Genomic DNA, 25891 nt, shown 5'->3' with positions numbered 1-25891 from the left:
TGTCCTTCCCACTCTTTCCCCCAGTCATTCATTTAGCAAATATTTAACAAGGGACTGCCTCTACTGCTCCCAGCTCTGTGCTGAGCACAGGTAGATCTGACAGTGAATAAGTCAAACTCTGCCCCAGTTTCCACAGAGCTTCTACTCCACTGACAGAGGAAAGAACAGCATTTCACAACAAATCCTATAATTACAGTTATGGAAGTGCTAGTGAAGAAAAAAATACTGTATTCAATAACAGAAGATGCCAAGGGGCTCCTGCACACAGAACACACCCACATTCTGTTAGAACCATCTTCTTCTTCAGTTTCCGTAGCCTTGTAGGGAAAACAGGATCTCTTTGACCTAAACACTGGATGATGTTAGATTTGGTGGTTGATAAGGAATATTGTTAGCTGCATGGGGTTGTCCTGGGTCCTGGATTATCTTTCAGTGTTTAGGGAGAAGTTGAAAATGGTGCTTTTTTTTTTTTTTTAATTTTTTTTGAGGTATAGTTGATTTACAATGTTGTGTTAGTTTCAGGTATAAAGCAAGGTGAATCTGTTATACATATAAACACGTTTTTAGATTCTTTTCCCATATAGGCCATTACAGAGTATTGAATAGAGTTCCCTGTGCTATATAGAGTTCCCTGTTCTTATTAGTTATCTATTTTATATATAGTAGTGTATATGTGTCAATCCCAATCTCCTCATTTATTCTTCCCCCCCCCTTACCCCCCAGTAACCGTAAGTTTCTACCTCTGTAACTCTATTTCTGTTTTGTAGATAACTTCTTTTGTAGCCTTTTTTTAGATTCCACGTATAAGCGATATCATATGATAGTTTTCTTTCTCTGACTTACTCAGTATGACAGTCTCGAAGGTCCATCCATGTTGCTGCAAATGGCATTATTTCGTTCCTTTTTAGGGCTAATAGAAAATGGTGCTATTTTTTTTCCACATTCAATTTGAAAGAAATACTGCTCAGTAAAAGAACTTCACTGTTAGAAAATTCTGTAAGACCACAAAAAGAACTTAAACCCATGTAGGTATGTGTGCCACTTCCTCAGCCTAGAAAAGAACACTTGTTATCTGCTATGTAATCTACCTCTTCACAGTGTAGTTAGAAAAATGACTCAAAACGGTAGATGGAGTGAACGTGTTCCACATTTGGGGGGGCGCTGTGGATGGGTGTGATGGTTTTTTTTTGTTTGTTTGTTTTTGGTGGTACGCGGGCCTCTCACTGTTGTGGCCTCTCCTGTTGCGGAGCACAGGCTCCGGACGCGCAGGCTCAGCAGCCATAGCTCACGGGCCCAGCCGCTTTGCGGCATGTGGGATCTTCCCGGACCGGGGCACGAACCTCCGTCTCCTGCATCGGCAGGCGGACTCTCAACCACTGCGCCACCAGGGAAGCCCGGGTGTGATGTTTTTATTCCTTTTGGGTGTCTCAGTTTTCAGGCTTCATGATTCATGATGAGCTCTCCTGGAGCTGACCCTCCTTTCTCTACTCCCCTGTGGGGGGGGGGGGGGGGGGAAACGTTCTATTTTGGGGGTGGGCGACTTAATAATGTTTGAACCTTTGCAGCCGTACAGTAATAATAATGGTGATGATGATAAGGGAAATGCCATCTATTGTGCCTGAGTACTTCTTTTTTTTTTTTGGAAGGAGTTTCAGTAATATTTAATGAAAAAAAATTTTATTGGAGTATAATTCCTTTACAATGTGTTAGTTTCTGCTGTACAACAAAGTGAATCAGCTATATGTATACATATATCCCCCCTCTCTTGGACCTCCCTCCAACCCCCCTTCCCATCCCACCCATCTAAGTATTTTCATGAACATTTTTTACTTTGCTGAAGCCTCTGTGCATTCCGTACAGATGTGCTTCCCACTGAGCAGTACGGTTCCAGCTGGGGCTGCAGAGAGAGGGCATATCAGCCCCTGTGCTTATGGCCTTGTCCAGACCAATGGCTCTTTCTTGTCAGCTGTCTGGCTGCCAGACTCAACCAGAGGGCGTGCTGATTCCCCAATACAATGCTTTGCTGGGGCTGGAATCAAAGCTGTCAGTAGTAAAGAGCTCTTTCATCTTTCTTTTATCTCTTCTTATACATTTAGTGGGGATTCAGCAATGAAAACAGGACCAACAAAAGCCAGAAGCCCTGTATCAGTCTTTACAACTCAGAAAGATGGCTTTCAGGTCTTAATTGTCTGAAAATGGCATGCATTATTGAGTTAAATATTCATTTTAGGGCTGCAAATTAGTTACAGTAACATTCTTACCTATCTGTTGAGTCTACTGTTTTCTCCCTCTTCAGGATTACAAGTTCTTAGCTGAAAGACTTGTTTGGGACACAAGAAGAATCCCTGATTTTTCTGTGAAACGTATGAGTAGTTTCTAGAAGTTATGAGTCAGTTGTAACAGTGAGTTATAAAATGCAAAAGCTTTAAAAAAAAAAATGAAGCCAGCAGCATTTTGTTGGTCAGGAATCTGTTGGTTGAAAGTGATAGCAGGGATACACAGTTTTCAAGGACAGGAGCTCACTGTGTCCCCCTCTGCCTGGCAAAATAATAAAGCTATCCTTTTCTACTTCACCCCCCCCCCCCCAAAAAAAGGGATATTAAGCCAACTAATGTGGCCTAAACCAAGAGATACATTTATTGGAACATGCAGAAGGTGAACTTTCCATCAGGAATTGCTGGATCCAGGAGTCCAGATCACACAATCAGGTCTTAGTCCTTCTTCTCCCATATCTCCACTTGTCTTTGTTCACTGATTTTTTTCATTACTGGACATGCTGTGATCCTAGCAGCTCAGGTCTGCAGATCCTTACAGCTGACAAATGGCAGCTGTAGCTTTCCTGGGCCCTAGGGTTCACTCTGATTAGACTAACTTAGGTGGCATCACCAAACTCTGAACCAATCACTGTGGTCAAGCAGGTGGAATACACTCATTCTCCAGGCCTGGATCACATGACTACCCTTGAAAATGAATGTGGCTATGAGGTTAGCTGATCAGAGCCACCCAAATCACATGGCCATAGGGTTCAGGAGGGATTATTTCTCAAAGGAAAACAGGGTGGTCATTTTCAAAAGATAGAAAAATGGACCCTGGGCAGACAAAAACAGCCGATGTGCATTGCTTGTATCATAAAACATCCAAGGACCCTTCCTTATAGAGCACCCGTCCCGCTCTTGCCCTTGCCAGCTAGACTTGAGCCACTGTGCCTTCTCAGAGGGACCTTTAATGTGCTAAGCTTCATCTCACCTAAGGTTCTCCTCACTTACACTGCATCAGGAGACACCGTGTTTCCTGAACAAGCGCTCATGTTCACATCTCCAAACTCATACTCTGCTCTTTCCCCTTTCTTGTCCACCTTGGTTGTCATTCTCTTCATCTTTCAAGGCCCAGATCAGTAGTCAACCTCGCTTCCCCCTGCCCCAAACGTGCATACCTCAGTGTTCCCGCCTCTACTTTCTCACAGGCCAATTGGAATTATGGTCAAGTTGTATTCTAGTTAGGTATTTATGCATTGGTTTCCCCAGCTAGTCTGCATGCTCTTTGAGAGTCTGAGCTGTGTCCTGTGCATCTTTATATAATTAACTGGTAAAACCATATCAAAATAGCACTTTGAGAGGTTTTCTTATGGAGGTAACTATTTTCAATATTACCTTAATAAGCCCACTTGGAATGGGTAAATGGGCTTAGTGTTTTACATACATTATTTCACTTATGCCTCACAAAATCCTCTAAGGCAGGATTTATTATTATACCACCCTACAGATGAGGAAACTAAGGCTCATAGAAGTTGCGACACTTGCCCATAGTTACCCAGATAATAAGTGGTAAAGCTGGAATTTTCATCCAGATCTGCTTGATTCCAAAGTCTGAGCTATTTACCACTGTGCAAACTGTCTCTTAGCCTTAAACTGTGTTTTCAAATAGTGACTGCTCAGATATCAATGGATGCCCCCAGAGAGATGCCACTTTCCGCCTCTGTCCCACACCATCCTGTCCCCACTGGCAATAAACTCTGCTTTTGGGATATGGAATTCTCCACAGCAGTAGATTAAGTCTTGAGGTATCTTCTGTGCCAGTTTTTTTAAGCATCTTTATTTCCTACTTTGCAATTGATTCATCCATGAGCACCCTGTCCTAATGGAATGGAATGTTCTTTCTTTAATAAAAGTGTGCACTATAGTTGATGATATTTTTCAAAATGCATGCCATTAGTGGAGATCATGTTTGCTCTTTCTTATGTAAACAAGGCAGTCTGACTTGTATCCAGCAGGTGTCACTAGACTTTCCTCTCCTGGCTAGGGCTGAAATTGACTGTGGAGTTGCTCTCTTACTAAGCAGCTGCTGAGAGGAACTTAGGAGTTGCTGCATTGCTTCCTAAAAGCTAAATCATCCTGGAAGGAGCAGGGTTCTTCCTCAACTTACACTCACCTTTCTCAGTGCCATGGTCACATAGATCAAATACCAGTACTTGGGTGCACAACGGGAATGTGCCACCAGTACGGCAGTTTCCATAGACCACTCCTCTAGCTGCTGGCTCTCTGGCACTGTGAGTTGCTTAGAGCTGATGATGGGGAGGTGAAGCTGCAAGTGCATTTCAAGACAGTAGGAGGACAAAGACCTCAGCCTCAGAAAATTCTGGACTGGAGAGGTAAGCTGTGCTGGGAAATGTTTTTCTCTGCATAGCAAGGGCAGCAGAATGCTTTGATTAGAGACAGTATCTAGCCATTCAACCAACAGTTCCTAAATCTCTTCTAAGAACCTGAATGATTGTAGAAACTAAACAGGGTATAAATGTGGAAACAGCATGGTTCCTATATTCCAGGAGTTTAGCAGCCACTAATACCCACTGATTCAGCCAGTACTGATTGGGCACTTCTGAGGAACTGTGAATAGAGTTCTAGACTACACAGGTGTGATTCCTGCCTTGATGGAGCCTACAGCCTAGGAAAGAATACAGACATTATACAAGGAATGACACAGCACTAGCATGTACTAGTATAAGAGTAAATTAACAAACCTTATGGGAACATATAGCAAGGAAGTCTGGGGGATAGTGTGTCATGCAAGGCCTCCTAGGTGAGATTATTTTAAGGTGGGGGGAAATCCAAAAGTGAGTTGGAGTTAAATGGGAAGAATGGAGAAACGGGAGAAGGAAGAGAATCATGTGAGACAGAGGGAAGACTCTATATGAAGGTCCAAAGGCGGGATGGATGAAGTTCCTTCAAAGACCTGAAAGACAGTCTTTCAGGGGCTGGAGCTAAGGAGAAAAGTGGCAGAAGATAGAGCTGAGAAGATTGATGGGCAGGACCAGATGACCCGGGACCTTGTGTAACACTTTAAGGAATTTTAAATGTATTCAAGAGCCGTGGGAGCCACTGATGGATTTTTAAGAGTGTTATAATATGTGTACATTTGTTTATTCAGCAATATTTGTTGCAACCTATATATGCCAGTGTTCCAGGTGCTGGAAACTAATAGAGATATAAACCACAATGAAAAATAAAAAATTCTGGTTCAGGAAAGGAGGAGATGGGAAAGTCATCTCAGAATGAACAAATCTATTCTTGAAACAAAAAGTTAGTGGGCACCCTGGCCTGTCTTAGGATCTGTTCTAAGCCCTGGAGGTTCGATAGTGAATCAGACTCAGTCATCATCATAAGGAATATTCATAATGTGCACTGAAGGTCAGGGCAGAGGATATAGCAAATCAGAGACGAGAAAAAAAATTTGCAGTCGACGGAAAGACATGTTCTAGTAGACACTGAGAGTGTGCCACAGTAGAAGCAAATATCAACAAGGATCCATGGACTTTCATGTCTACAGTTTTACATTCACGATCCCATTTTGTGAAAACTGACTGTACTCCATTAAAAGGAACCAGAACTCCATGGAAGAATGGCCAATACCAGGTCTGAGGCAAGAAATGTACAAGATGCGCCTGGGCCATTTTTTTCATACCTGATAGCAAAGAAGCAATCAAATACTAATGGAGTCACAACAAAAGGTCACAGGAACCAGCTTAAAGGGTCTCTTGCTGACCAAAGATGAAATAATTTGAACATCAAACAAACTTCTGTTGATAAAAACCCAAGTAAATTTACAATCTACAGGTTTGTAATAATAGTTTTAAAAATGTATAGCCCTTCCCCCCCAAAAAATCCAAAAAGCCTCATTAGTCAACTTTGAAGTAACTCCTCATTCTGAAAATCGGCAAGTAAGGGGAAATAATTAAGCTTTTATTCTGCTTTCCTGGATAAGGAGTATTTCAGTGTCATCAAGTAGCCCTAGTTGAACAAGATAAGTACTTCTTTATAGAAGAATTCCAGCTAATAAATGTGGAAGGTTTGAAGAAATGACAGAATTAAGAAATGAACATTTTAAAATTTCTAATGAAATCATTGATTTACATAAAGATTATCAGTAAGTAAAAACATTGTTTAAGCTATATAGGGGATTTTGCGACGGAGGGATCAGGCTTTTACCACCGGAACCCATGATCAATATAAGCATTACTCCTAATGGCAAAACAAGAAATTTTTACCACCTGTGGCAAGATGAAATACATAGCACTACCCATGAGTTATTAGTAGAAATAAAAGGTCAAACCTGAATATAATTGAACCCTTATAGCTAAAGTTTTGTTTACAAAAAATATGGGGTTTAGAGAAACAAATTAAATGCCACCACAAAGAAACAGGCAGAAAAATCGACAATGTGAAATTTCCTAAATCATTTTCTTCAGTAACACAACAGAATTAAAAAATAAAATGATGGCGGGGACTGCTCTGGATTAAAAGATTCTGAGAGACATAACCAAATGCAACGTGTAGATCTTACTTGGCTATTGTTTTGAACAGTTCAACGTCAAAAGACATTTTTGATATAATCATGAAATATGAATATAATGGATCATAAAAGAAATCAAAGAATTCTTGTAAATTTTGTTAGGACTGTTAATGGCATTGAAGTTATATAAGAAAATGTCTATAGTTTTAGAAATGCATATTGAAGTGTAAAGGGGTGAAATGAAATGAGCTCTGAGATTTGCTTTTAAAAAAGTAGCTAAAAAAGGAGGGCGTGGTATATAAAGCTAGGGTGGCAAAATCTAAGAAATTGTTGAATCTGGGTGTAGTTTATGGTGTTTGATACACTGTTGTCTCTTTTATATATGTCTGAAGTTATTCATGAAAAAACACGACCGTGGCCTTGTCAGGTAGGTAAGACAGATCCTCAGCACCCAGATGATAGAATTCAAGTATTGGTTTGAGGTCATGTAGCTAACAAGGAACAGAGCTATAATTAGAACTCTAATTCCAAATCTAATGTTCTTTCCATAATATCTCCCACTGTGTTTTTCTAGACTCTGTTCAAAGGCCACTGACTTTGGCTGAGGAATTTACTCTAGTGTTGGAAGCAAACAGCCACCATGTGGTTTATAAATCTTGCCTATTTCCTTAGAACTGGGAAAGAAAGCTGTGGTTTCACAGTTGATGCCTGGAGGGAGATGGTTTCCAAATGCTGAGTGAATGAATGATCAGGCATTATTAGTAAGGGATTTGGCTAAAAGTATACAAGGCACTGGTTTCTGGCCTTCCTCAAGCCACAGCCAAATCTCAGAGATGCTCATCAGATGCAAAGATGTTTCTAGCTGCTCTCAGTTCTGCTCTAAACAACAGCTACCCTGTCTCCAGTATGAGAATATGAAATTCTTTAATGTGGGTTACAAGAAACTCACCTAGTCAGTCACGTATGAGCAAATCTGTGGGGAAAAATTCACCTTTAGATGGTGTCTGTAATTTTCTTTCCCTGCATAATTTGGAGAGGTTTCCTCTGGATCAGCAAAGAGGTGGGCATGCTAACACCGCTGAAACATAACTAGCTCTATTTTCAGTAAAAATGACACTAACTGGCATCACTGCCTACTGCATGGCAGGCACCGTGTGAGTGGCTTTCCAAAAGGTAACTCACTCAATTTAACCTATGTTTTAGTGAAAAACAAAACAGTCAGTCTGGAGAAATGATTTTCGAAAATTCAAGGCCTAAGAGAACATTGAAAGTCTACTGTTTACTTTTTCTTCTCCAGAAACTCCAGGAGAATGGCTGTAGAAACACCATGTCCTTGTGATTCTGTAACAATACATTAAATTCCTGGGCTGGCACCCGTGGAGTCTGAATGTTACAGAGTAGACATAGGGAGAAGTTTCTGTCTGTACTGGATAAAGGTGTCTTTGCATAACTTGTGAGGAAATTTGTTACGATGTAGTTTTAGAGGCAGTGGATTACCAAGAAGAAAGTATGTTCACGGGATGAGTTAGTTGAAGATGTTAAGAAATTATCACTGTACTGTAAGCTCCGTGAGAAACCATGTCTAGCTTGCTTACCATTGTATGACTAGCACCTAACACAGTTTCTGGCCCAGAGTAGATACTCAACAAGTATTGACTGAATGAATGAATGAGTGAACGAAAGAATATTTTTCTCTCCTTCAAGTGTGGCCAAAACACTTGTTTATTCCTTGCCAAGTAGACCACAGTCAGGCAAGCAGTGATATGGAATTTTGTTGTTTATAAATCATAAATCATAGAAAAACATAGATTCTTCCATTGCTATGAATGCATTGGTCTTTCCCAAATCTTGGGAAAGTCATTTGTGTGTCATTTTTGAGCCAAAGCTTAAGCTACAAAAAGCCTCGGGCATTATTATAATTGGTTTAAAACCAGAATGCTCAATATTAGAAATTTCTGATGACTTTAATTTTTCAGACAGCCTTTTACTTTTGTTTCACAAGGACTCAGAGAGACCTGACACTTCTGTAATTCATAGAAGTGCTGTCCTACCAGAGCAGCAATTGAGTCCAGTGATTTGAGGAACCAACTATGGCGTTAGACTTGGTTTCAGATCATGGCTCATGACTTTGAGTACATTATTCAGTGTCTTTGAAATTGGATTTTCTTATCTGAAAGTGGGAATAATAATGCCTAACTCATTGGACTGTTATGAGAATTGAATAAGAGACATGCTATAAAGTGTTTGCCATGATGCTCAGTACATAAGACATAATACAAATTGGGTGATGTCAAAAAAGTCAGCATTTATTGAGAATTTACTGTGTAATCAACACTCTGCTAAACTCCTTACTTACATTATCTAATTTCATTCTTATAGTATATCCCTATGAGGTAAGGTAAGGTATATGTTATACTCTTATAGTATATCCCTATGAGGTAAGGTAAGGTATATGTTATACTCTTATAGTATATCCCTATGAGGTAAGGTATATGTTATACTCTTATAGTATATCCCTATGAGGTAAGGTAAGGTATATGTTATACTCTTATAGTGTATCCCTATGAGGTAAGGTAAGGTATATGTTATACTCTTATAGTGTATCCCTATGAGGTAAGGTAAGGTATATGTTATACTCTTATAGTGTATCCCTATGAGGTAAGGTAAGGTATATGTTATACTCTTATAGTGTATCCCTATGAGGTAAGGTAAGGTATATGTTATACTCTTATAGTGTATCCCTATGAGGTAAGGTAAGGTATATGTTATACTCTTATAGTGTATCCCTATGAGGTAAGGTAAGGTATATGTTATACTCTTATAGTGTATCCCTATGAGGTAAGGTAAGGTATATGTTATACTCTTATAGTGTATCCCTATGAGGTAAGGTAAGGTATATGTTATACTCTTATAGTGTATCCCTATGAGGTAAGGTAAGGTATATGTTATACTCTTATAGTGTATCCCTATGAGGTAAGGTAAGGTATATGTTATACTCTTATAGTGTATCCCTATGAGGTAAGGTAAGGTATATGTTATATTCTTATAGTGTATCCCTATGAGGTAAGGTATATGTTATACTCTTATAGTATATCCCTATGAGGTAAGGTAAGGTATATGTTATATTCTTATAGTATATCCCTATGAGGTAAGGTAAGGTATATGTTATACTCTTATAGTGTATCCCTATGAGGTAAGGTAAGGTATATGTTATATTCTTATAGTATATCCCTATTAATTCCATTTTACAGGATAGATTTGAGCCCAGTATTCTTTCCACGCCTTTCTCTCTCCTCTCCTCTGGGCCTCCCCATTATGTGTAAGGTGGTACACTTGATGGTGTCCCGGAGATCTCTGAGGCTCTGTTAAATTTTTTAAAACATTCCCTTTTTATTTTTCAGACTGGATAATCTCAAGGGACCTGTCTTCAAGTTTGCCAATTTTTAATCATGGCTGCTCAAATTTGCTGTTGAATCTGTCCAGCAGTTTTTAAATTTCAGTTGTTATACTTTTCAACTCCAGAATTTCTGTTTGATTTTCTTCTTATAATTCCTATCACTTTACTTGTGGTAGGCAGAATGCCTCCTCCCCGCAAAGATGTCCATGTCCTAATATATGTTGCTTTATATGGCAAAAGAGACTTTGCAGGTGTGATTAAGGATTTTGCGATAGGGAGAGTATCCTGGATTATCCAAGTGGGCCCAGTGTAATCACAGAGTCTTTATCAGGAGGAGGTAGGAGGTCATAGTCAGAGATGGAGATGTGACAGTAGAAAGAAAGGTCAGCTGATAGATACAGGGCCACGAGCCAAAGAGTGGGGGCGGCCTTTAGAAGCTGGAAAAGACAAGGATTCTCCCCTACAGGCTTCAGAAGTTCTGTTGACCAGTTTTAGATTTCTGACTTCCAGAGCTATAAGCTAATAAATAAGCTTGTCTTGTTTTAAGCCACTAAGTTTATGGTAATTTGTTACAGAAGCAGTGGGAAACAAATACATTATTGATATTCTCTATTTGGTTAGACATCATTCTTATACTTCTTATCCTTTGATTCGTAGATACGTCTTCCTTTTGTGCTATGAACATATTTACAATAGGTGATTTAAAGTCTCTGTTTTGTAAGTACAACATCTGGTCTTCCTTAAGGGTAGTCTCTATTGACTGCTTTTGTCCTTGTGTTGGGCCATACTTTTCTTTGCATATCTCATAATTATTTTGCTGAAAACTTGGCATTTTAAATAATATAATGTGCAACCCTAGAAATTATATTTTCCCCCATCTCGTTGTTGTTGTTCCTGCTGATGTTTATTTGTTTGCTTGTTTAGTAACATCCTTGGACTGATTCTGTGAAGTCTATTTTCCTTATCATGTGTGGCCACTGAAGTCTCTGCTTGGTTAGTTTAGGGGCCAGCTAATGACTGCACAGAGACTTCCTTAAAAGCCTTTAACCAAAAAGTCTGCCATCTGCCACTCTCTTTTGAGAAGTTGTACGTGTGTGTGTTGAGATGTGTCTTCACCACTCTGGCAGCTTACAACTCTTCCTTAGCCTTTACTTCTGCTTACATAGGGACTCAAGGTCAGCCAGAAGTGAGAGAGTACATCTTTCTCAGGTCTTCCCTGGGCATGCACACAGCCCTGTCCATGTGCATGGCCTTCAAGATCCCTAGGAATATGTCAGAGCTTTTCAAATCCCCCTTAGGGACATCTCATTCCCCAGATATTCCTTTTAAGTTTTTTCATCACCTCTTATTTACCCCAAGCTGATATTCCGCCTCAGGTAGATTCAGTGGTAAACAATTGATGCTGATAGTTTTTGACACCCTGAGACTAAAAGGCTTTCCTCACTAAGTGACCTCTGAGTCAAGTCAAATAAAAATTAGCCCAGGGCAATGGGACTTTCCTGAGGAGCTGCCAGACAGGTCAAATAGTGACAATGCTGTGAGGACGGGACTTTTTGAGGGGCCCTAACCTGATCTGTCCCCTCCTGTGGTTACAAGGCCGTTGGTTTTCAAGAATAAAAAGGAACTGGGGAGAGAGAGGTGGAAATAGGGTAGGTAAAATGTCACAGAGCTCACTGTTCTTAATGAGATCCAGTCATTTTTCTTGTATAAACATTCCCTGTCTTTTGGAAAATCCTTTAATTTCCAGAGTTCTGAAAAATTTGATTTTGATCATTTTTGCCAGTGTTCTTATTGCTTTATAAAAGAGCAGATTTTTGGAGTTCTTTACCATTCCAAAAGTGCTCTAAACGTATGTAGTTTTATATATCTAATGAGGCAGTGCTTGCAATGAAATTAAAGGGCCTGGATAAAGGAAGCCCTCCCCACTGATGAGAGTTGAATCCAAGCCCTTTATTCATTAGAAGAAATGCCTCATTAGATATATAAAACTGCATATGTTTAGGGATAAACTATTCCCCATTCAAGTCAAATTTTTTTATTCTCTGCAGAAGAGTGCTGTACGTGTTTGATCACCAAAGTGAGGTGATTTGAAGAAACCACAGATGACGTTCCATCCCCCAAATCAGTCTATCACTGGGACCTGAAATTCTGTTCCCACTTAATTTATTTTGGTTAAGCATTGTTGAATCTTGCCCTCAATCTAATATAGAAGTAAAAATCTCCCTGAAAAAGAGACCATATTTAAAACAACAGATTTGTGGGAATGATCCCTGAGCTGTAAGAAGATACAAATTGGAACGGTAGATGAACAAAGCGGTTGGAAGAACTTAACAGAGGCTAAAGCAACAGAGATCAATGTACTTACTTCACAAATCTGCTTGGGTACCCACTTTGCAATTTTATCTGGGACCACAGATCTAATAGAAAATAGGGTTTAGATCCACTTTTTTTCTCTCCTCTGTTTCCATTTCAGCTCAAGGCCTGATTATCTCTCTTTTGGGTAACTCAACTTAAGTTTTAATAAAAAACAAAATGGTCTGTAGCACTACTTTTAGAAAACTCAAGGTCTAAAGGGCATTGAAAGTCTACCGCTCACTTTTCCTTACTCAGAAACCTGCATTTTTCTCAGAAATCCAGAGAAAATGATTATAGAAATGCCAGGTACTTCAGATTCTTTAACTGCTGATGAAACCCCAGGCTGATACCTTTAGAGTTTCCTATTATCTCTCATTTTCCTCCCTGCCCTCCCAAACCCTCATCCACCTTCCCCACCTCCATTTAACAACTCAATCAACACACAGCCCTTATCGTAGGCTTCATAAAGAGCAGTGCCAACTTTGCAGTCCTCTGCTCCAAAATCTTCAATGACTCTTCATTTATTACACCTTGGGCTATAAACTCCTCCCATTCATGGCTTTAATGATCTGGCTTCACCATATCCTTCTCATCATATTTTTTCTTCTTACGTAATAAACACTGGTTTCCAGACACACTTGTCTACTTCCAGAATGCTATTCTTCTTCCTCTCTGCCTATTTAATTGCTACATATCCTTCAAGACCCTCCTCTTTTAGGAAGCTTCCCCCAGGCTGCCCAAGCCCAGAGGAATCTCAGTTACCTCCAAATTGCCTTGTGCTTGTTAACGATATCTCTTTCTTTGCAAGTACATGTATCCATTATAAGTGGCAATTAACTGAGGTATTGATTTGTATGGTCATTTAACTGATAACGTTCTTAAATCCTTTATATCCAAGTTAATGGAGTCTGAGACATTGTCTTACAGTACCATATCCATCACAGAATTGTGTACGTGGAGGGGGCTTAATAAGATTAACAGATAAAGTGACTTCTGGGTTGTTGATCACAATTCATGAACAGTGGGAAGGCCCTTGTGAAAACTGCCATCAGTATGTCATTCAACTCCAGGTCTAGACCAAGTCAAGCAGGATAGAAGCTTCCCAGACTGCCACAACTTATGAATATCTTGGATCTGTGGACCAAATAGGCATGATGGACTCCAGCCTCTCTGCTATTATTTTCCCCCTCACTCTCTCTGTTCCAGGCACACTCACCACCATAAATAATCAAACATTCTTAACTCGTCATATAAAACTGCTTCTGGGATGTTGCTATTCCTTCTGCCTGGAATGCTCTTCCCCACTTCCTTTAAGTCTTTGATCAAATTTCACCTTCCCCATGGGGCCCTCCCTGACTGTCCTATTTTAAATGGTAAGCCTTTGTCTTCCCCTTACCAGCATTCCCAAGCTCTATTTTTGGTCCTCCCAGCTCTATTTTTTCCTATTACTTTTATTAACTTCTAACATATTATATAATTTATATATTTAATATATTTGTTTTCTTGTTTGCCCCACTAGAGTGTAAACACCAGCCACACAAGCATTTTTTTTAACAGTTTTATTCACTGACATAGCCTCCGTAATTAAACTGTGCTCGGCACATAGTAGGTACTCGGTAAGTTTCTGTTGCATGAAGAAATATATGACTGAGGACTCTGTGATGGTTAATTTTATGTCAACTTGACTGACCCACAAGGTATCAGGACATTTGCTGAAACATTATTCTGGTTGTACCTTGAGAGTGTTTCTGGATGAGGCTCATGTTTCAATCAGCAGAATGAGTAGACTTCCCTCCCTAATGTGAGTCAGCCCCATCCAATCAGTTGAAGGCCTACGTAGCCCAAATGGACTAAGACATTCCTTAATTTCCTTTTGTCTCAAATTCCTCATCTGTAAAATGGAGACAATGAAATTATAGCACCAACTTTTAGGATGTTGTGAAGATTAGAGTTACTGTAGTATTAAATGATGTATTATTATATGTAGAATGTTTAGAGTAGGACCAGGAACATAAGAAGCCCCTCATTTTAGCTTTTACGGTTCCTGTCTCAGAGCCTCAGTTGCCTGGACCCTGCAACGGGGAGGTGGCACTAGATGAGCTCTGGGTATCCCTCCCACGTTGAACACTCTAGGATTCGAAGACTCCATTTTTTCCTTGGTACATCTCCCACGGAATTGGGTGGTACGTGGAGCATGGGCTTCAGTAGTCATGTGGCCTTGTCTCCCTAGAAAGCTGTCCGTCTACACCCAGACAGGCATCCTTTCGAGCCCTCTGCTCTCACTTGCTTCTCCTTCCCAGGTGCTGACTCACTGCATTGATTAAACAGTCTGCCACAGCTCAGTCCTTCCCTAGGACTGGATGTCCTAGTGGAAGGCATCCAGGTACCTTTGTTCTCCTGGGCTACAAGCCCCCCTTTCTCTCTTTTCCCCAAGAGAGATTTTAATATAAAGTATAATGTGTGTTGTTTATGCTTTCGTTGATGCATGCATTTATTCCAAGACGATGCTTCCTTTGGTTAACTGTTAAAAAAACGTGATTTTATAGGAGGTTATTTTTTGACTGTGCCTACTTAAAGGAACAGAAAAGCAACTCTCTATAATTACTTTCAAATTCAGAAGACAATTCTACCTTATGAGAAGCTGAAAGAAGTGAGTGCCTTTATTTATGTCCACCTGGCTTTGAATGGGCTCCTTAAAAATGGTATTGATTCATGCTCAGAACCAGTAGAGGGATATGAAAAAAAAAATGGAACAAAATGGTTCCTCATAGGCTTCCTAGTTCTCTCTCACTGGTTTTTGGGTTTTGTTTTTTTTTTAAGAACATGAAATACAGTTCTGACTTTGGATATACTCCCTTTGTTCAGCATTATTGCCTTTGCCACCTGCCTTGAAATGGCCCTTCAAGGGTTTTGATAAATCAGTTGCAAAGGTGTCTGATTTCATTGTAACATCTATAAGTGCCTTTTCTGAAAGGCTCTTTTTATGCCACCTAGAGAAATTCACCTCAGTGAATCTTAGGAGAACCCTAAAATCAGCTATAATATATCAGAATGGGAGAGGGAATTATTTTTCTCTCCTATCTATACTTCGGAAAGACACTGAGGGCATTTCAGAGGAAGGAAAGCAAGTAATGAAAGGAAAATGATCCTTTTGAAAGAGACTTCTGCAAATGCCTTTTTCTTTTTTGCTTTCCTTTGATACCATGATGCTAAGGAATTTAAATGTGACCTTGGGGACCTAACCCGGCATTCTTCATCAGTCATTCACCTCTGCCGAGGTGCTTTCCCTTTTCACTTCAGCCAGGTGAGTGAGTAGATGCTGCAGGGACTTATAGACACTGATCCCCCAAACCCATCAGCTGATGCTGGCATTTCTCCCTGTGTGAGCTCACCTCTAGGAACACAGGGCAGAGCTGCAGGATAGATGGCCCCTGGCAAGGCTGAAAGGAGTGAGGGGCACCATCTTATTCTCCAGGGTTCTTGGTGCATAATGGTATGTATATGCCCACAGATCATTAGATCAGCTTACAGATCACTGGTGTACAGTAGAGGTCCATAGAGCTTTAACCAAGTGACTGGATTATACCAAATTATCTAGACATTGAGAAATCAACCAATCCTGGCTGGTCTGTGATTTTCCAATTGATGAGTCTGTGAGGGTAACACTGTCCAAATAGGTGGAGATGGAATTTTCCCGTAAGGAAATAGAGATCAACTATACTAAAAAGATAGTAATTTGGGGCCAGGGAATTAGGTAATCAATGGGACTGGAAGATGGACTTTCTTCTTTCTCAGACCAGGCTTCTGAGGTGGGAGAAAGCTTGGTTACAGAGGCACATCACAGCCTTCTTGCTCTTAGTGAAACTAGGCAGCACCTCAGCACTAAGCTTAGTGGCCATTTCAAAGAGTAAAATCACCAAAAAAAAAAAAAAAAAAAAAAAACCACACAAAAATGCATGTCACTAAACAGATCACAAAAAAGGCACTTGTTTACAGTTTAAGAGCTAAAACATGACAAAGAGCATCATTATGTTTGACCTCAGCTGGGGACAGATGCATCGGATGACTCAGACATCTTGCCACTCCCTACATGTCTATGAGCTACCATGAAAGTGCCATGAGTGTTGATTTGGGGGTTACAACTAAATTTTACTGAGTAGACAGACTTTCAAATATTCACTTTATGAATAATGCGGATCAGCTCTACCTCATCCTGTATTTCAAAGGCTCCAATAACAAGCTCACTTGTTCTCTCTCCAGTATTGTATCCCATCATGTCCCTATACTTCACTCCTGCTAAAGTACTTAATCTTTCTGATTTCACTTCCTGTTTTCTTCCTTCCATATCTCTCCCTGTTAGTTTTATCAATGAAGAATCCTTTGGATGCAAGCAACATAAACTGACTTGGACTGACTTAAGAAAAATAAAGGAGGAGTATAGGGTAAGAAAAATAAAGGGGGAGTAGAGGGTATTGCCTGGAAGGGTGGCTCACAGACTCAAAGAAAGAACTTGACAGCCAAGAATTGGGAAGGCTGTGAACCAAGGCAGCTCAAAGATCCAAGCAAAAGGAACCCATGAACCTTCTAAAAGGCTGTCTTTAAGATGACTCCATACCAATTTACCGCCATAACCCTCTCTATCTTATGTCTCCAAGTTTCTATTTCTTAGGAGAGACTTTCTGATTGGCCTAGCTTGAATAAGATGTCCCTTACCCACAAGGTGTCTTAATCCCAGTGGCTTTAAAGTAAGGTAGAATAATAACTGGCCTCACCTGACTCATTTGCCTGCCACTTGAACCAATGTGGCAGAGTCTGTTACCAATGTAAGACTGGTATTGACGCTGCCCAGGTAAAGACAATAATTGCTACATTTATTTTTCTTCCCCATTTCCACAGCCTGTAACTCTACTCATCCTTCAGTTCTCATCTAAACACCATCCCTTCTATAGGGTCTTTACTGATTCACTCAGCTGAATGTGGTTTTCCTTTTCCCCTCTTTGAACCCAGATAGAACTTGGCATTCATCTTCTGGCTTTCATATTCAGCCCTATCTTAGGGCTATATGTGAGCCTACCTTATCATTCGTTTACTTCTTGTTCAGTGAGTAATTCAGGCATTAAGTACTTACTGTGTACAAGGATTATGCTAAGCGTGCTCTGGGCCTGTAGTGGGCAGGGAGCACGGCCTGCTCATGTTTGAAGTACCTGTGAAGACTAATAATGGGCCCAATAGATTCCACATGGAAATCACCCACACCTAAGGAGGCTGAGTTTATCCAGGAATGAGTCCTCTCATGAGGGCCATCTAGCTTGGTGTAGTTGACTTCGTGGCCAACATTATAATCAGTGCTATGAATAAATTTATTGTTAATTTACCCAGAAAAACCCTGCTAGAAGGATTAGATACAACACATAGCAGAATAAAAATTTACACACAAACACACATGTATACATAATTTTTAATGACACCAGAGGAAAAATTCTCATAGACCTTCATAAAACATAGCACAAAAGCGAGCATAGGATTCATTCTCCACTTGTGTTAGGTTCCATTCATGAATTAGTCAAAAGCTAATCTACTTGTCAGGAATTAGCACACAGCAGCAATGAAGTAAGGGAATAAAATGGTTACACACAAACACATATATCAGATTATAATCTGAAAAAATAAATAATCTCAATTTTAACAGTAAATAATTCTAATGAAAAGAGGAACTAGATATAACCTAGCCCTTGAGTTAAAGCCACAAAGACAAATTAGAACACAATGGATAAGAACGTATAGAAAGGCAAAACTATAGATATACTATGTAGGTTTGACTTAATTGTGATAGGAGTCGGAAAATCAGGCGAACATGACCAGGAAATGCTCTCCCCCAATAGAATGTCACACTCTCCTTTACATCTGCCCACACTCTGCATTTCTTCACGGGCCAGAGGATCAAAATTGGGACTCACCACAGAGAATATGTTCAAGTTCTTGAGAATAATCAAAGCTCTTTTCCAAGAAAAAGGTATAATCTTTGTCCAGCAAGTCTGTGCTGAATTAAGTTGGTCTCTGGACAAGACAACAATTCCGCAGCTTAACCTCCTACCGCAGTGGGCCGGCTCAGCCTCTTTCATGACTGACCATTCAGAGCACATTTCGGCTAATAGTCTTGACTGTCTGCATTCCCTGAGGTTTGTACTTTCCCAAATGGACGGCACGTCAATGCCTACCAACAGCTTGCTTGAAGCAGCTGTAATTTGCTAGAAAGGGTCTAATGGACATAAGAAATGTCTTCTTTCTTCTAGGTCCTTTAAGTGAATTCCTTATCATAAAGCAAAGTACACGGACCACAATACCTCAGCTTCCTACAAAAATGCCTTTGTGGGTTTATACAACTCTTAACTTTTACAGACAGCTGGCCCAAGAAACATTTTTAAAACTGCATTTCTACCTTTCCTTCAAAATTTTTATCGAATGCCTTGTCCATTCGATAACCAATGTCCCTCATACAAATGTCTACAGGATAAATTCTTCTTTCAGTGGAGACATTTGTCTCTATAGAGTGATTATGACATCTTCTTGTTATCAGATAATAAGCATCATGCAACCCACCATCTCCCTTCTTTCCTCAGTTTCCAGAAAATTCAGGGGCAGAATTCAGTCATTGAGTTTATCTGTTGTAAAGTCATTTCCTTCTGAGGGATAAAGAGATTTGTATCCTCTTTTCCTCTCCCTTTATTGCCTTATTTTGTGCAGTATTTAATTTTTGAAGTGGTCTCAAATGCCTCTGTAATAGGTGGAGGATAAACTTTAAACCTACGCAGATCTAATTTCTGATCCTTCTTGCATTAATTCAAACTCCTGTAAAGATACAAAGTCAGGAATGATATCTCCTTGAGTGCTTATTCACTCACTATTCAGCGTTGGGAAAAAGAAAAAAGATAAACTGTGTTTTACTTTCTTAGAGATGCAGCCAGTAAGACCATTTGTCTGAGCATCAATAATAATTAGATCTTAATGGTAAGGATACGCTCCAAGAAACATTCTGCTCCCAAAGGAGCAGGTTTGGGTAATCTGAGCCTCAGATTCATTTTGTCATTTGCCATGAAAGTCATGCTGAAGTGAATACGAATGTTCAAAGTGATGTGGTAAAGGTACAGATCCTGAACTTGCGTCAAACCTTTGAGGGCTCTTCTCATTAATTAAAACCAGACCTATAGAACAGAAACGTTATGTGCTTCCTGTTTTATTATATTGTTATTACACATAATTATGTCTAATCCATAATTATACAATAATAATTTTGTAAATAAGGCTAGTCAGTAACTCACACAATTTCAGACCCTTTGCTAGCCTCTCTTGGCACTTAGAATAAAGTCTGAACTCCCTATCATGGCCAATAAGCCCGGCGTGATCTAACCCCTGCCTAGCTCTCCAATCTCATTTCTTCCCACTACCTCTGACCCACTCTGCTCATTGATACCGCAGTCCTTTTCTGCTCCTTTAACTTCATGATGTCTTTCCCGTCACAGGTCCTTATGTTGTTTACTGTTCCCTAGCCTTTCCCTTTTTCTCATATCTGTCTCTTCCAATCTCAGCTAGAACAACATTGCTGCTTCTGAGAAGATGCCTGGCCATCATCCATCATCACTCTGTCTTACTTCCTTCCCAGCTCTCACTGCATCTGTTATTTATCATCTCTCACCCCCAGTAGACAGAAAGCTCCATGAAGGCAGTGCCTTATACACACTTATATCCTTGCACCAAGCTCAGACCTTGTTCTTCTCCTTTGATTATTTTGTGGATTGATACAATTTGATCTCCACAACTCCCGAAGACAGAACAAGCCACAAATCAGAAATCGCTGCATATTAGAACTGGAACATCACTTAGAGGTAATCAGGTCCCTCATTTCACAAGGAGAGAAATTTAGGCCTCGGGAGGTGAAGTCACAATGGTGAAACTAGACCAGGGCTCTACTTACGTTTCAGTAACTGATTTGTTTCCTCACTACGTGTCACCATTGGTCTCTCAACAGATGAAACTTGGCCCACTTAGGGTGATCCACTTGTGCCAGTTGCCCAGGACTTTCCTGGTTTTAGCTCTGAAAGCCCCGTGTCTCAGGAAACCCCACAGTCCTGGACAAATAACATGGTTGGCCACCCTAAATGGGCCAGGGTGTGTGTTGATACATCCTCTGTCCCCCCAGTGTATGTGTTACTATAAGTAATAAAGGGCAGGGGCCAGCCACACATGCTCAAATTGACTGAGATGGTATGTCCTCAGAAGCTATCATTAGCAACTGACTATTGACAGAAAATCAACATGCCCAATGTCAGAAGACAAGCTTTGAATTCAAAAACATTCCCTTTCTTATCAGAAATCTAGTTTCCAACAGTACATTCTCCTAGGACAAGTATGTCTTAGTCTGCTTAGGCTTCCGTAACAAAATATCATAGACTGTGTGACTTAACAGAAATTAATTTCCTACAGTTTTGGAGGCCAAAAGTCCAAGATCAAGGTTCAGTGTGGTCAGGTTCCAGTGAGGACTCTATTCCTGGCTTGAAGACAGCTGCCTTCTCACTGAGTCCTCACATGCCTTACTTCAGTGCACATGTGTAGAGAGCTCCATCTCTCTCTTCCTCTTCTTATAAGGCCGCCAATCCTATCGGTTTAGGACCCCACCCCTATGACTTCATTTAACTTTAATTACCTCCTTAAAGATCCTATCTCCAAATACAGTTACAGGGGGGGTTAGGGCTTCAACATACGAATTGGGGGGGGAGGGGGAGAACAATTTAGTCCATAGCAAAATGCTACCATATTTCTAAGTGTTGATCATATCAAGTCTGCAACTTATGAATTTACTTGGCTGTGTTAGCTTGTGGCTTCAGGTTCCCCAGCACTGAGAATGGTCCCCCAATAGCAGTGACAACTTGTTTGATGTTGGGTTTTAAACACAGGCTGGGTGCAGCAACAGGTTGGCACCCACCTCTTGCAGGCAAGAGAAGCCTGAAGAAGAGGGTTGGAAGGGAGAACAGAGAACTCCATGGAGCCTGCCCCAGTTAGCTGCCCAGAGTGGTATATTTCTGACAACAGCAGCAGTGGCAGCCCAGGGAACACTTGCCTCCTCCAGTCTAGATGCACTTTTTACAACTTCAGTGGGTACGTCTGCTGTTGCTAGTGAAGGCTGGCCTGGTGAGGGGTGGGTCTGTGACAACCTCACACCTGTTTCCGTTTCCGTTCTCTGTATCCTTTCCCCTTGGCTTTGTTATTCATGAGGGAAATGAGGGCCTCAAGTGTAGGCTCAAGCCCTGGCAGAATGTTTTAGCCCCCTTTCAACATCCATCTGGCTGAGCAAAGCGTTTGTGAAGTGCATCTCAAAATTCCATGGGCATGGAAACTACCTGGGGGTCTTGTTGAAATGCAGCTTCTGATGCCGTGGATCTGGAGGTCTGCCTTTCTGATGAGCTCCCGGGTTTGCCGATGCTGCTGGTCTGAGACCCCACTGTGACTCGCAAGGCTTCCAAAGATGTGAACACACTGCCTCAGAAACACTCCTTAGATTGGTTTCTGGAGATGGAAGTAGCCCAGTAATTGCGCATGTAGATCTCTCTTCACTAGAGCTGCAAGCCTTGCTGCTGTTCTCTCCTTTGCTTCCTCATGAGATAACCTTTACCTGCAAACCCAACTTCTCTTCCCCAGATAGCCCGTGATCCTTGTCCTTTCTCCCCCTCCCTCCCTGAGTCTCCAGGGAAAAGCATATTTGGAGTTCAATTGTGACTCACAGGACTTGGGCAGGACTCTGGGGAAAATGTGAAACAGTTAATCCCAAGCAGATCCTAAATTGCTGCTCCGGCTCCAGGAGGACCCAAGGGCATTGCCAACTGCAGAATATCAATTTACTTCTTAAAACTGTTTTACCCAAAAGCAATCACACAGCAGCTCGCAAGATCCCAACCTGGAATGGCATACCTGAACACTTTGGGCTTATTTGAACTTCATTTTAACTTCTTCAATAAAACAATACACTCATAATTATATCAACACAGAATTCTTGTTTCCCAGTGAGTCAAGGGCTTCAAGGAAATGCATCCAAATTAGACTGTTGTAATAATTTCCTAAGCACAATGGTCTAGAGACAGAAACATCCAAAAAATAGCTTGCTGAGCAGCTTCCATACATATATGGTATTGGATATTTTCTGAAACATCACAGATTTAAAAGAGGAAAAAAATCTTTCACCAAGACTTCAGCCAGCAAAGTCTGAAAACTAGGAAAACGTTATCTTCAGTGCCCTCAGCTCCCTCCCCCTGCCATACACCTCTTCGGAATGCTTTCTTTGACAAATACCCAGTTTCCTCATTCTGTTTTCCTCCCCACTGCTTACAACTTGCTCTCAAGAAAATCATGTATATCTGCATGTGAATTTGAACTATTGCTCCTTTTTTCTCCCACGGGTGTGTGTTTAAGCCTCACCTCTGACTATAGAAACAACCTGGTTGCTTTAGTAAATAATTTCAGGGAGGTAAGGAGGTAGCTCATAGCATGTAGCGTCTTGCCCCTGTCTTTGAAAGCAGCAATAAGCATTGATTCTTATTTGACGTATTGTGCTGGTACCTCGGATTAGTGTTCTAGGGCTGCTATAACAAAATACCACAGACCAGCCGGCTTGAACACAGAAACTTATTTTCTCACAATTCTGGAGGCTGAAAGTCCCAGACCAAGGTGTGGGCAGGTTTGTTTCTCCCGAGGCATCCCTCCTTGGCTTGCAGATGGCCGCCTTCTTACTGTGTCCTCACATGGTCTTTTTTCTGTGTACAGGCATCCCAGGTACCTCTTCCTCTTCTTATAAAAACACCAGACATACTGGATTAGGCCCCTACATTTATGAACTCTCATGGGGCGTTAGGGTCTCAACATGTAAATGCTGGGAGACACAACTCAGCCATAATATGCCTCTAGTTTTGCCCTCATCACTTATGACTGGTGAGTGTTTCCTTTTGGAAAATACCTGCGTCTATGCCTATTGTGTGCCATACTTCTGAACTTGTTGGCTGATGGATTCCTGGATGAGATGGCTGGTAATTCCACCCCAGTAAAGTCATCAAATGATAAGTGCCAGCTTGTTTCTATCGCCTTGGCTCAAATCTCTTCCTCTCTTTAGGACAAACAGAAGGAACCCTAAAAACATCAGTGTGAAGTTATCACTCGCCTTGGAGAGTCTGCCTCCCAGTTGCCTGTTTGTTAGGACCTGCTGAGGTGGCAGTCACAAGGCCAAAGAAGTTGGTGAAACCAAGATAATTGTGTAGGTCAGTGTCCGTTTGCCCTCAGATCCATTCTGTCCTTCATCTGCTCTGCTCTGTGTTTTGGAGAACCCTATTTCCCAGGATCCCTTGCTCTCTGGCTCCTAGGTAGGTCTAGTCAATGGGATGCACTGGTGGAAGCCTGGATGGTGGGAGCTGGAGAGATGCCAAAGTATCCTCTCACTTCTCTCTCTCCACTTCCTGTCGGGTCTCTGGAAGTAGCAGTATCTCTTCCAGAGCTCCAGCTTCATAGGGCAGGCTTCCTCTCAGAGGGCCCGACTTTTGAACTCAGGGACACCACCTCTTCCTTGTGCCTTCAGCCCATAGAGTAGCAGCTTCCTGCTGTCGCTAATTTTTGAGTTGCCTCACTGCCCCCTTTTTACTTTCTCAGCTCTCCCACTCTGATATAACCAATTTCCCCAAACTTCCTATGCTCAAAGTCTTAAAGTGGTTCCTGTTTCCTAGCTGATACAATAATCGTTGTACCTACTTTGCACTGAGAGAGAGAGAGCTCAGCATATAATAAGTGCTTAAAACATAGAAACTGCTAAAAGAAACTGCAGAGCCGCTAATGAATTTTGTCATTTTAGAAGAGTAATTTTAAAAAGAATGAATTTCATCCATAAAATATTATTCAGAAATGGAATATAATTATAAAAAATATAATATATAATTAAATATAATTCTATGTACAATTCACCAATAATTCAAACCACCTCTGAAACCCAGTTTCACAGTTCTGACTTTGGTCTTTCCTAGAAAGAGAAGGATGTAGTAGAGAAGGCCCTGGACTTGGAGTCTGAAGGTGTGGCTTTCCACCAGCTACCTGTGTGATCTTGAGTTTCTCATTTTCCTTAATGGGCCTCGGCCTTTCCATCCGTAAACTCAGGTGGTTCAGTGTGACAATTTTTAAAGCCCCTGTAGCTCTAACTTCTTATGACTCTGTAACTGGCATAAGTTACTATTCATCTCTGGGGAGAGTGGGGAGTGAAATAACATTCTTCCTTTAAAAATAAAATGGCAGTGACGCTGAGGACTCACATGACTAGCCTGGTAAGAAATCCAGTTTTCTTCCTGGGGTTTTTACTCATCAGATATTCCTAAGGATGACCCCCATTCTCTAGCAATGTTGGCTCAACTGGTCCATGCATTAATCCAGAATAGCAAAAGATGTGAATTGGCAGAGAGTCAATGATGGGCGAGTGGAGGAGAGGCATACCCAGAGAGTAAATGTGCAGTGAGGTGGATGAGAAATCAGTATATCTCCTTCAGATGGGAGGAGCTCAGCCTGTTAGGCCAAATGATGTATGAGGGGAAGGGAAGGAGTCATGTTTGAACAGGCAGTAAAGAATATTAATTCAGGCGTTTAAAGACAAGCAAACCTAGACTGAAATGTTGGCTCTGTTCTTTATCAGCAAAGGACCTTGGGGCTAGTAATTAACTTCTCTAAACCTCAGTCTGTAAAATCTGTCTCATGCAATGGTGCTCAACTGGGTGTGATAATGAAGCCCATCCTCTCTGGGGACAATGTCTGAAAACATTTTTGATTGTCAGAACTGAGGGTAGAGGAGGGAGACCACTGGCATCTCTGGGATGCTGCTAGCCATTCTACAATGCATAAGACAGCCGTTCACAATGAAGAATTATCTAGCCCCAAAATGTCAATAGTACTAAGGTTAAGAAACCTTGGTCTAATGGTAGTACCCACTTCATTTTTTTAATTGCAGTATTGTTGACGTACAATATTATATTAGTTACAGGTGTACAACATACTGGTTTGACATTTATATACATTACGAATTGATCACCACAATAAGCCTAGTAACTATCTGTCACCATACAAAGTTATTACAATATTACTGACTATATTCCCTATGCTATACATTACATCCTCATGACTTATTTATTTTATAACTAGATTTTTGTACCTCTTATTCTCCTTCACCTATTTTTCCCAACCCTGCACTCCCCTGCCCTCTGGCAACCACCAGTTTGTTTTCTGTATCTATGAGTCTGTTTCTGTTTTGTTTTGTTTTTTAGATCCCACATATAAGTGAAA

This window comes from Phocoena sinus, chromosome 16, assembly GCF_008692025.1.
Source record: "Phocoena sinus isolate mPhoSin1 chromosome 16, mPhoSin1.pri, whole genome shotgun sequence".
In the NCBI taxonomy this organism is placed as follows: domain Eukaryota; kingdom Metazoa; phylum Chordata; class Mammalia; order Artiodactyla; family Phocoenidae; genus Phocoena; species Phocoena sinus.
This window is presented reverse-complemented; position numbering follows the sequence as displayed.